We start from the raw sequence: 13,502 nt of genomic DNA, 5'->3' as shown, positions 1-13,502 counted from the left end.
TTTCCTGTCCAGCTTCGAGGGAACGATGGTATTGAATGCTGAGCTGTGATCTACAAACAGCATTCTCACATACAGTGGGGCGAAAAAGTATTTAGTCAGCCACCAATTGTGCAAGTTCCCCCACTTAAAATGATGACAGAGGTCAGTAATTTGCACCAGAGGTACACTTCAACTGTGAGAGACAGAATGTGAAAAAAAATCCATGAATTCACATGGTAGGATTTGTAAAGAATTTATTCGTAAATTAGGGTGGAAAATTAGTATTTGGTCACATAAAACATGGAAAATCTCTGGCTCTCACAGACCTGTAACGTCTTCTGTAAGAAGCTTTTCTGTCCCCCACGCGTTACCTGTATGAATGGCACCTGTTTGAACTCATCATCTGTATAAAAGACACCTGTCCACAGCCTCAAACAGTCAGACTCCAAACGCCGCCATGGCCAAGACCGAAGAGCTTTCGAAGGACACCAGGAAAAGTATTGTAGACCTGCACCAGACTGGGAAGAGTGAATCTACAATAGGCAAGCAGCTTGGTGTGAAAAAATCAACTGTGGGAGCAATCATCAGAAAATGGAAGACATAAAAGACCACTGATAATCTCCCTTGATCTGGGGCTCCACGCAAGATCTCATCCCGTGGGGTCAAAATGATCATGAGAATGGTGAGCAAAGATCCCAGAACCACACGGGGGGACCTGGTGAATGACCTGCAGAGAGCTGGGACCAAAGTAACAAAGGTCACCATCAGTAACACACTACAACGGCAGGGAATCAAATCCCGCAGTGCCAGACGTGTTCCGCTGCTGAAGCCAGTGCATGTCCAGGCCCGTCTGAAGTTTGCCAGAGAGTACATGGATGATACAGCAGAGGATTGGGAGAATGTCATGTGGTCAGATGAAACCAAAGTAGAACTTTTTGGTATAAACTCAACTCGTCGTGTTTGGAGGAAGAAGAATACTGAGTTGCATCCCAAGAACACCATACCTACTGTGAAGCATGGGGGTGGAAACATCATGCTATGGGGCTGTTTTTCTGCCAAGGGGACAGGACAACTGATCCGTGTTAAGGACAGAATGAATGGGGCCATGTTTCGTGAGATTTTGAGCCAAAACCTCCTTCCATCAGTGAGAACTTTGAAGATGAAACGAGGCTGGGTCTTCCAACATGACAATGATCCAAAACACACCGGCCGGGCATCAAAGGAGCATTTGAAAGTCCTGGAGTGGCCTAGCCAGTTTCCAGACCTCAACCCCATAGAAAATCTGTGGCGGGAGTTGAGAGTCCATGTTGCTCGGCGACAGCCCCAAAACATCACTGCTCACGAGAAGATCTGCATGGAGGAATGGGCCAAAATACCAGCTACTGTGTGTGCAAACCTGGTAAAGACCTATAGTAAACGTTTGACCTCTGTTATTGCCAACAAAGTCTGTGTCTGTGAAGGTTCTCAGTCATCCAGGTCATTGTAGTCAAAGGAGCTTGCAAAGAAAAGCGTCTGGACTTCTTTAAGTTGCTTGAAGACGTTTCACCTCTCATCTGAGAAGCTTCTTCAGTTCTAAGGTCAAATGGTGGAGAGTCCCAAATATAAACCTAGTGGGAGAAACCCCCCACAGAGGGACAAAAGGACCCCCTGATGATCCTCTAATCGCCTGAGCCAAGGTGTGAAACTGGGCGTGGGTCCCAATCAGCCAGAGTTTCGGGTGTGTTCATTGTGAAACCTGGCCCCACCTTATCATGCGAATTCCTGAGGTCAGATGGCCCAGGATGTGAGTGGGCGTTAAGGCGTCTGGGAAGGGATCTAAAAACTGGATTATAGATGGCAGAGAGTTGGTGTCGTAAACCCCCGCCTCTGTTCAAAGATGGTCGCTCACAGTGGACATAGATGGCTTCTTTCACTCCTCTTTCAAACCATCTGTCCTCTCTGTCCAAAATGTGAACATTGGCATCCTCGAAAGAGTGTCCTTTAGCCTTAAGATGCAGATGGACTGCTGAGTCTTGTCCTGTGGAGGTGGCTCTTCTGTGTTGTGCCATGCGCTTGTGAAGTGGCTGTTTGGTCTCTCCAATGTAGAGGTCTGAGCATTCCTCGCTGCACTGTACAGCATACACCACATTGTTAAGTCTGTGTTTTGGCGTTTTGTCTTTCGGGTGAACCAGTTTCTGTCTGAGTGTGTTGCTGGGTCTGAAATGCACCGGGATGTCATGCTTGGAGAAAACTCTCCTGAGTTTCTCTGATACACCGGCTACATAGGGGATGACAATGTTGTTGCGTCTGTCCTTCTTATCCTCCCTCGCTGGTGTCTGATCTTCTTTTCTGTGCCTCTTTGCTGACTTTAAGAACGCCCATTTAGGATAGCCGCACGTTTTGAGTGCTTTCTTTACATGTGTGTGTTCCTTCTTTTTTCCTTCAGGCTTAGAGGGAACATGTTCTGCCCGGTGGTGTAGGGTCCTGATTACTCCAAGTTTGTGTTCCAGAGGGTGATGGGAGTCAAAGAGGAGGTACTGGTCCGTGTGTGTGGGCTTCCAGTAAACTTCGATGTTGAGTTTGCCGTTCTCTTCAATGTGCACGGCGCAGTCCAGGAAAGGCAAACAGTCGTCCTTTGTGTCTTCCCTGGTGAACTTGATGTTTTTATCCACAGCGTTAATGTGCGCAGTGAAGGATTCCACTTCTTGTGTCTTGATTTTGACCCAGGTGTCGTCTACATATCTGTGCCAGTGGCTGGGTACTCTTCCTTGGAAAAGCCAAGAGCCTTCCTTTCCACTTCCTCCATGTAAAGGTTGGCTACAATAGGTGACACGGGGGAGCCCATGGCACAGCCATGTTTTTGTCTGTAAAGCCTTCGTTGTACTTGAAATATGTAGTGGTGAGGCAGAGGTCTAACAGTGTACAGATCTGATCGGGTGTGACTCTCCACCATTTGACCTTAGAACTGAAGAAGCTTCTCGGATGAGAGGTGAAACGTCTTCAAGCAACTTAAAGAAGTCCAGACGCTTTTCTTTGCAAGCTCCTTTGGCCAACAAAGGTTATGTTACAAAGTATTGAGTTGTATTTTTGTTATTGACCAAATACTTATTTTCCACCCTGATTTACGAATAAATTCTTTACAAATCCTACCATGTGAATTCGTGGATTTTTTTTTCACATTCTGTCTCTCACAGTTGAAGTGTACCTCTGGTGTAAATTACTGACCTCTGTCATCATTTTAGGTGGGGGAACTTGCACAATCGGTGGCTGACTAAATACTTTTTTGCCCCACTGTACGTGTCTCTCTTCTCTAGCTGTGACAGGGCAGTATGTAGTGTCAGGGCTATGGCATCATCAGTAGACCTGTTGTGGCGGTATGCAAATTGTAGAGGGTCCAGTGAGTCGGGTAGTGCAGAGCAAACAAAGTCCCTGACCAGCTTCTCGAAGCATTTGGTCACGATGGGGGTCAGGGCTACAGGTCACCAGTCATTCAATGAAGACATGGTGGAGGTTTTGGGTACAGGGATGATGGTGGCCATTTTGAAGCAGGCTGGGACTACAGACAGAGAGAGGAAAGGTTGAAGATGTGTGTAAACACTCCAGCCAGCTGAGCCGTGCATGACTTGAGGAAACGGCCGGGAATCCCGTCCAGACCAGTAGCTTTGCGCGCGTTCACCTTCCTGAAGCACTTCCGCACATCCTCCTCAGACACAGTGTGCACTCTGATGTCATCCGCGGCGCGCACACTGTCCGGTCTCATGGTGTTCGCTGTGTTTCACAATGTCCTTGAACGTGGATTTAAAAAATGTGAGCGTGGATGGATTCGTTGACACTGAATCACCCCTTAGTTATGCTGCTTTAGTGTCAGGCTTTTAGTAGAGTTCCCATGGTGCTCTGCTTTCTTCTCCATTCCCCCATTTTCACCCCTGATGCTTTTATGTGCCACTGGTGCATGTGCTTATCTCTTTCCTTAATTTGTATTTTGTTTATTGGGGTTTTTTCTCTCTCTCATCTCTTCTTTTTGCCCTCACTCTGCCACCAGTCATGGGAGATGGTCCTTTTGGAGAATGTTTTTATTGGGAATATATTTGTGTATAAATAAAGCAAAATTAAATACTACACAAAGAAGTAAATACTGAATAATGTTATTGTGTCTGAAAAACAGAAATTTGTTGTTCACAGTGGATTGTTGTTTTGTGTGTCTGCAGTCTGTCAGGCTGTCTGATCACAGAGGAAGGCTATACTTCTCTGGCCTCAGCTCTGAGCTCCAACCCCTCCCATCTGAGAGAGCTGGACCTGAGCTACAATCATCCGGGTCACTCAGGAATGGCTGGATTGAAGGATCCACCCTGGAGACTGGACACTCTCAGGTATGGAGGGAATGTCTGATAGAGGAGGAACAGCTGGAAACATTTCATGTGTCCTTCACTCACTTCCTGTTTGTTTCATACACACATCACATGAAACGATCCATAAAGGTTAGAGATGTAGGAGACCTACATGTTTCAGTATTATTAACAGTTCAGATTACAGAAATATTTATCCCTGAACAAAACAACTGCTGGAACTGTTAGAATAAAATCATTCTTCTATTTTTGAGCTGTGGTAGAAACTGACAACTACAGGGAGATGGACAAAGGTCACAATGGGATTTTAAAAGCCAATACACAATATACAATAATTGAACTGGAAACAGTCCAATATCTTGACACAAAGCAAATCATCCAGGTAAGTAAATCTCCAAAATATGATTCCACTGATCAATGGCCATGAGTAGCATTCACAAAGAGTTGGGGAATGGCTGCAATCACAGCATTGTAAGATGGTGACAGATTATGCCCCCTCCTTGATTCAGAGATGGTCTTTCCCTTTTCACGTAAATGGCCTGCATGACTCTGTGCTCAAACCAGCGTTCCTGCCTGTCCAGGATGTGTACATCCTCATGAAAACAACCCAGTAGAAATGCTCATTTGGAGAAGAGCCCAGTGAAAGCTGTAGAGGCAGGAAGGAAGTGAAAAAGTGAAGCATGGTGGGATCAAGAATGTAACACAGCAGTAAAGGACAGAAACAGTATTCAGAGATCTTACAGGAAGCACAATATAACAAAGGTCATCACATTGAAATGTTAAATCTGAAATATCCTGGAGAAGAAGATGGTTCAAAGCAGCTCTTAAATCTATGACAATTATTTCCTGTGGGAAGGATCATGATGCTACATCATGATGAAGCGTTTTGAGAGTGATGACTGAATATTCTGCTGCTCTTCTACAATTGAATATGGCAGGACATAAACTATTCACAAACAAATACATGGCTCACTGTTTGTGTGACACAGGCAGACATTTTTCTGTGAGAGAAATAGGATCAGAACATGAATAGTTTTCATATTTCATTCAACACAGTGGCGTACTGACAGATCCAGGATCAGTAGAAATCATCATCAGTTTGATCCACGTATGGATTGAAGTGAATTTTTAAAAATGTTGGACTGTTCCTTTATCAGTGTCTAACAGTATGTGTGTGAGAGCCGTGTAATGTCCATGTGTGCATGCTGATTGTGCTGGTCTGACCCTCCTCCTCCTTTCAGGGTGGAGCCTGCTGGAGCCCGATGGTTGAGACCAGGTCTGAGGAAGTGTAAGTGTGTTTTTAATGTGATGCATGAAAACAAAGCAGCACTCATTCACATCTCTGATGTCAGGAGTCGTCATCAAAGTGTCAATCAATGAACAGATGATGGATCAATAACTGCAGCTGGATTGTGTTTGTTCTCTCCATCAGATTCCTGTCAACTCATAATCGACACAAACACAGTGAACAGACACATTAAACTGTCTGACAACAACAGGAAGGTGACACATGTGGAAGAGGTTCAGTCATATCCTGATCATCCAGACAGATTTGATTATTTTTATCAGCTGATGTGTAGTAATGGTCTGACTGGTCGCTGTTACTGGGAGGTTGAGTGGAAAGAAACGGTTGAGATATCAGTGAGTTACAGAAGAATCAGAAGAAAAGGAGATAGTTATGACTGCGTGTATGGATGGAACAATCATTCCTGGAGTCTGATCTGCTCTGAAGATGATCCTCATTATGTCATGTACAATAACAAAGTGACATCCATCTCCCCCTCCCCTCCCTCCTCCTCCTCCTCATCCTCATCCCCCACCTCCCCCCCCTCCTCCTCTGTCTCTAACAGAGTAGCAGTGTATGTGGACTGTCCTGCTGGCACTCTGTCTTTCTACAGAGTCTCCTCTGAGACTCTGATCCACCTCCACACCTTCAACACCACATTCACTGAAACTCTTTATCCTGGGTTTGGGTTCAATCCTGGTTGCTCGGTGCATCTGTGCTGAGTTGAGTGTAAAGAGTGTCCTTTTGTTAGAGAGACACTCTGACTGTTGAACAGTTCAGTCTGTACATGTTTGTCTGTTTCACTCAGAAACATGTTTTCAGATTCATGGATTCAATCAGTGGATGTTTTAAACTGTTCTAAATGATTGCTTGTAAACTTCTTCCTCTTCAGTCCTTTAGCAAACAAATGTTAATATGTAGATACTAGACTAAGATGAATCATTTCATCTGAATTCAGTGAATGTGAACTTAGAGTTTTAGGAAATTAACTTTTTTCCAATCGTCATTTTACAAAATTTGAATATTTCAAATCAATCAAGTGTAATTGAAATGTCAGATATAAAATGAAATTCTTGAAATGTTTGTTCCAGGTTGTAAAAAGTCTAATGTAAGATGTGCATTTCAGGAAAACTGAGTGGAGTGCATTAAGCTCTATATGTACTTTAATATTAACGTTAAACCCATGATTCAAGATCCTGCTCCTCACATACAAGGTCTTAAATAATCAGGCCCCATCTTATCTTAATGACCTTGTAGTACCATATCACCCTATTAGAGCACTTCGCTCTCGCACTGCAGGCCTACTTGTTGTTCCTAGAGTATTTAAAAGTAGAATGGGAGGGAGAGCCTTCAGTTTTCAGGCCCCTCTTTCTGTGGAACCAGCTTCCAGTTTGGATTCAGGAGACAGACACTATCTCTACCCCTCTGAGTACTATCCTGGCCATTTGTGGCCACTTTGCTTTTCGCTTTTCAACCATTTTTGTTCTGTTAATGCAAGTGGAATGAAACTTCCCAAAGGTGTGTATTTTTGTCAGATTTTTTAATTTTCAACATCAGCTCCTTAATAATGTCAATAATATTCACTATACACTGAATAGTTCCTCTTGGTTCTATCGTGGCCATTTGTGGCCAATTGAAACCCATTATAACCACCTTTTTTGATTCCTTGTTACTGACAGTACTATATCATGCAATTTAGGTAAAATTGCTTTCATTCTAAAGTCAACACATGAAAATTGTAGTTTTTAATGTTTTTTACCAAATTACATCATTTACCCATTTTTGGCCAAGCAAGCAATTTCATGTAATATTCTGAGTTTCTAGTAGCAGCCTTTGATGGCCTACCACACTCCAATGGACCAAAATAATGAAACAATTTTGACATAGGTTTGATCTTAAGGATCTAATAGTTTGTGTTTATGCATGACATTGCAGTACAAACATGTATTTGCAAGATAGACTGGAATAAATTCAAACATTACATAGGCTGCAGTGAATTTCTGTGGATGCAGGATATTGAGCTTTGAGGTTCCCAGTCACTTAGCTTTGAAGCACATGCTAAAAGCACTTTTACTCTTGTATTTTTCATCAAAAGATACCATACCCAAAATATCAACTCTAGAAATAAAAACAAAAACAAAAAAAACCCCAATCACAGGACATTTTGCAGAGTTCAAACCTGCAGCTGCAGCTGGAGCGCAAACAACAACAAACACTGTTTGTAAACGTGTCCTGGAGTTTATGCAGGTGCAGACAGAGCTACTGCTGTAAGTAAGCCTAACAGCTTCCAGATCATTTATTCTGGCAATATGGCAAGAAGGTCATCACTGCTTCAAGCACTGCCTATATGATCTGGTCAGAGAGCAAGGACAGCAGCAGTCATCTGTCCTTGATGAAAATACATCTGCCCAAGATGAAGAAACCTCCTCTCCAGAAGATGAGGGGACAATCTTCAAAGAGGCTGACTGCATCACCACTGATGTTGAGTTCTAGCCAGTGCCCGAATCCTCTTCTTTGGGGGAGGATTGGGGTTGGGGGGCATGGAGGTGGAGCCCCCCCCCCCCCCCCCAATGATTGGAGGGCTCCACTCACTCCACTCCACTCAAGACCACTGGAGGGCTCCACTCACACCCAGTTCTCAGGAAGTGTTGTTGTTGTGTTTTGGAGTGAAAGTGTTGAGTTCTGTGGTGATGAGCAATAAACGAGCAGTGTTTATCAAGAGCTCTCGTGTCGTCTGTGTTTACCTCCACATTGGTGACCCCTGACTCGAACATGCTGCGGTCCGCTGGTGGCGCCGACTCCGCTCTGGATGCATCAGCAGCCGCCAGCCCTCTGCCTCCGGCTGCAGCTACGTTTGCTGTGGAGCTGCCGGACTTTTGGCTTCACGATCCCCCGTTGTGGTTCGTGCACGTGGAGGCCCAGTTCGCCCTTCGTGGCATCTCGGCTGACGACAAGAAATATCACCATGTGGTGGCTTCTCTCGACCCGCTAGCAACCCGTCGTGCATTGACGCTCCTCCGGGACCCACCCACCCGAGTACGCCGCCCCTAAGGAGCTGCTTCTTCGGCGCTATGCCCTCACCGACGCAGAGCGAGCCGAGAAGCTCCTCTCCCTCTCAGGCCTGGGTGGTCGTACGGCTCTCGAACTGATGGAGCACATGCTATCCTTTCTCGGACCGGACGACGGGGGATTCCTCTTCGCCCACATTTTCTTCAGACAGCTGCCGGCGGCCGTGAGAGCCGGCCTCGCCAACTCTCCGCTTCCGGGCACGAAGGATTATCGCTCCCTGGCTGAGGACGCGGATCGTATTCTCCGGCTCAATATTGAGCTCCTTTATTTGGTCATTAAATTGCCTCACTGGCCACTAACACACAATGTGTGACATTGCTTTTGGCCATTCATCTCTCTCCCCCCCCCCCCCCCCCCCCCCCCCAAAAAAAGAAAGAATAAATAAATAAAGTAAAAATAAATCATTGTAACAGTTACTGTTACTGACCTGCAATGATGATAAAAAAAACATATTAGGTTTCACCATTTATATGCTAAAAGATGTGAACTTTATTACTATTTTTACTATAATAATACATAACCTGACTGGTATTCAAAGGGTATAATATCAGAATTTGAATTATATTTTGGTTTTTATGACTAGAAGCGGTGCTAATTTAAAAAATCAAGTCAATGAAAGTAGAAAAATGTTTTAATATATGAATTTTATAGCATTTTGTAAATGTAAACAGGGGGTGGCCATTTTTGGCCACGAACAAGCTGAGAGGGATTTTTTTTTTGTTTTTCTCTCACTGCACAAAAAAACAAAGATGCATAAAACTCATTGATACTTTTAATTATTGCTATGCATCTAACCTTCATCATGGTTAGAAAATAAATCAGTTTGCATGTATTATTTAGAAAAAAATGGGGATTTTATGCTTTTATCCCTATGTAAATCATTACAATTATGTGATTTAACTGGTATTTAAAGGGTTAAAATTATGAATTTGATTGAAATTTTGATTTTCATGAACAGCCCTGATGCTAATCTAAAAAATCATGTAAAAAAAACTGGACATTTATAGCATTTTGTAAATGTAAACAAGGGGTGGCCACTTTTGGCCACGAACAGTCTGAAAGGGTTTTTTTTTATGTTTTTCTGCCACTGCAGAAAAAAACAATGTTGCATAAATGTCATTGATGGTGTTAATTATTGCTATGCATCTAACCTTCATCATGGTTAGCAAATAAATCAGATGGCATGTATTATTTAGAAAAAAAACTGGGATTTTATGATTTTCTCTATTTATGAGTTGTTATGATTATGTGCTCTAACTGGTATTTAAAGGGTTAAATTTCAGAATTTTAATGAAATTTTGATTTTGATGAACAGCCCTGATGCTAATCTAAAAAATCATGTAAAAAAAACTGGACATTTTTCTTAATATATAATAATTTTATAGCATTTTTTAAATGTAAACAAGGGGTGGCCATTTATGGCCACGAACAGTCTGAAAGGGGTTTTTTATGTTTTTGCTCTCTCTGCACTAAAATAACAATGCATTATAATCAATGTTGATGTGAATCAATTACATGCCCCAGACTACTATTAATAATACAAGAAATTTCAGTAGCAATGCAATTATATAGAATTGCGAGATTTGAGGTTGTCGTCCAGCTGGTGCAGTGGACAAACAAACTGGTGTTTAAAGGGTTAAAATATAAAAAAGTAATAATTATTTTATATTTATGGAAAGAACTGAAGTTACTTAAAAGCTTTATGCAAAAAAAAAAGGCAAAAAAACAAAAATAATAAAAAATTACAGACCTAATCTGTAGGTGGCCACTTGTGGCCACGAACAAGCTGAAAGGGTGGTGATTTTGAACAGATTCAGAGGGCTACTTTTAAGATTAGGCTTAAAACTTTCCTTTTTGCTAAAGCATATAGTTAGGGCTGGGCCAGGTGACCCTGAATCCTCCCTTAGTTATGCTGCAATAGGTGAAGGCTGCTGGTGACTGAGTGTTTCTTCTTCATTCACCATGTTTGTATACAACTCTCTGCCTTTAATTATGAGTTACTGTATTATTGTCTTTACCTTATAATATAAGATATAAATATAAAACACCTTTAGTTAATTGCTGTGCTATATGAATAAAATTGAACTGAAGGCAACACTGTAATGTGTGTGTCTGTGTGTGTCCTGGAACTACCTGCTGTACTGTAAGACAAATATGAAAGCTACTGGACCAGTTCTAGGTTGGCAGGAGTGGTGGAGCAAAGCACCGTGAAAAGACCAGAACTGGAAACCTTTAAACGAAAAGCCGGCATATTTAATAAAACACAAAGAGAGAAACTGTCATGGTTCTCAAGATCTGGAGAGGTCGTGGTGTGTGTATTGTTTGTCTTAACCTCTCCCACCAGGGCGGAACTGGACCTTGGTTCCCCGCCTCTGAACCCACCCTGAACACACACCTGTGGCTCATTCACACTGATCCTGGCAGACTACTTAAGATGGCAAGAGAGGCTGCTTCCTCGCTGGATCGTCACATTACCAAGTGTCAGTGTAGTGTAACCTATGAAAATGTTCCTTTGATCCCCTAGAGTTTCCTCCTGACTTTGTTTTTTCCTCTGTGTACAGGCCTTCTAGACTCCCTGCCCGTCTTCCCTGCCGTCTGGATTTCTGTGGATGTGTGTGAGTGAGCGTGAGCTTCTTAGTGTGGACATTTTTGAGTTACGGATCGAGTGGAAGAAGAGCGTGTGTGTACCCCCGTCTTGGACCTTCCCTTCGGACCCCGCCCTACTCCCTGGAGCCCCGTGTTATCTGTTCCACTGTATATATGTATATATTCTCACTTGGTGTCACATTTCAAATAAACCCTCACCCTCTCTCTAAACTTCAGAGTCCTGCAAGTGAGTCCTCTGCCTACTAATCTGTGACAGAAACAAGACAAATCAGTGACAGTTGAGTAAGTCACACTTAACCTTCCATGGATAAAGATCATTTTAGTTATTCCGATGAGCAGGTTCTGTCTTTCCTTGCATGAGCTCTAAATTGTTCTCAAACCCAGTTTTGTGCATTGGTGCTTAAACACAGAGTTCCTATAGAAAAAATTTTTCAGCTCAAAACAAGAAAATATCATCATCATATAACATGAGTCAACAGTCCAAATAATCACACTTTTACACAGTTTAGTTCTTTGTCACTGTGATCAGATCAAATCCACAGTTTTTCTTTGAGTAAGAAGACCTTTGTGATTTCCAAATCCCGGATTTTTCTCTCTGGAGTCACTAGATTTATTTATTTATTTATTTTTTCACAAAGCTAACTCTCTCTTACAAGAAGAAGTGGAAAAGGTTCCATTAAAGGAGCAAACATAGCAAACACAAAACACTCGTTCAATCAGAACCTGTTTTCTAGTTTTAACAAGAATTTTTACACACGTTTGTTCAATTGTTTACAGCATGAATGTGACTCACGATGACTTTCTGTTTAATCATATTTATTCTTATTTTTTGTATTGTATCATTTCCTGTTGTATTATTGTAACAGTTTTATCCATGGTTACATGTGCGCCTCATAAGTTCCACACTGTGAAACAGCGTCCCATCCCTTTTTCGTGTTTCCTTCCTTCTCAAAGTTCCTCTCTTCTGAACTTGGTCTCCCAGGTGATGATCTCTGTGTGATCCTACATGTGAAGCTGTTGGGAGCAGTTTCAGCTGCTTTCTCTTCATCTTTTCTTGATTTCACTTCTGCACTCACTTCAACTCAGAGGTCGCCTCACACTTTCTCCTTATCGTCTTTTTGATGGACAGGGTGGGAAAAATTCCCTCATGATGTAATTTTATCTCCATTTCAAAGTCAAAGTCAACTTTATTGCCATCTCTGCTATGTGTATTACAGTATATAGAGAGATGAGACAACAAGGCACCGGTTCCATTCAGTGCAAAAAACCCCAAAAAACAATAAATATAATATATAATATAAGAAGAGTAAGAAATAAATATGCACTTTAAGACTAGGGTAAGGCAAAGGGAATAAATAAATATACACTTTAAAAAGGATCAATAACAGTTCTGAATTTACAATTTACAGTTGAATTAATATTTTTAACAAAAGTTGTTTAAAAGCATTATCATTTGAAAATAAGTGATGTACAAACAGAGTGAGCATTTCTGAGGCCACAGAGAGAAAAGAGGAGCACAAACACTGTGAGCTCACCAACACACACATTTACACTTGGTTTGTCTTCACAAAGAAAAATACACTTCCTGCTGCTGATGTTTCACAATAAAAGCCTCGATAAGAAACAGAAAAACTGTAAAAACATTTGATTCTATTGGGGAAAATGTCTCAATGTGTCTAGTATTAAAATAAGTATGTATAACTATAACGAGTGTCTAACTTGTATAAGGATGATTTACTAAATGTGAATATAACATTTCCATGGTGACGAAGCACCATCATAACAACGAAAAAGAAACCCACACAGTTATACCTGAAGTTATGTCGCTGAGTAACTAAGAGAGTGGTCACTGTCAGTAACTACAACTCTCCACATAAGATAATACTGACATTAGGACACATTCACTGCAGCGTTTCACCACTACTGTTAGTCAGTGCGATAATGATGCTTTACATGTGAACTGTGGAGATCAGGGAAATATTTTACTGCTACTATTCATAACATCATCATTACCATTACATTAAATATCATTTCATCAAAGCATTTATTTAATAGATCACACATGTTCTTAGTTAAGATTGTTACACCTATCACAGAGAGCTTCTGTCTGGTAAAAGGTTAGAAGCGCCGACGGGCGGGGTGAGGCTGAGTGCGTTGGAGGTTGAGAGACACACACACACAAACAGTAGTTAGACTCATATTTGGGTAAGAGTTCAAATAATAGTTGGCAAACGCTT

General features: G+C 42.0%; 1 pseudogene across 1 annotated transcript in view; it reads left to right on the top strand.

Annotated features, from left to right (window-relative positions):
* Positions 1 to 10,753, top strand: part of LOC113029670 (NACHT, LRR and PYD domains-containing protein 3-like) — a 52,684-nt pseudogene extending 41,931 nt beyond the window's left edge. The window contains exons 13-15 of the transcript XR_013906616.1: positions 4,167 to 4,328; positions 5,546 to 5,592; positions 5,737 to 10,753. The product of XR_013906616.1 is annotated as an NACHT, LRR and PYD domains-containing protein 3-like (transcript). The remainder of the gene's footprint in view (positions 1 to 4,166; positions 4,329 to 5,545; positions 5,593 to 5,736) is intronic.
* The last annotated feature ends 2,749 nt before the right edge of the window (positions 10,754 to 13,502 follow it).

The sequence above is a fragment of the Astatotilapia calliptera genome, chromosome 3 (genome assembly GCF_964374335.1).
Source record: "Astatotilapia calliptera chromosome 3, fAstCal68.1, whole genome shotgun sequence".
Classification (NCBI taxonomy): Eukaryota; Metazoa; Chordata; class Actinopteri; order Cichliformes; family Cichlidae; genus Astatotilapia; species Astatotilapia calliptera.
The sequence above is the reverse complement of the archived record's forward strand: the minus strand, read 5'-3'. Positions and strand labels throughout refer to the sequence as shown.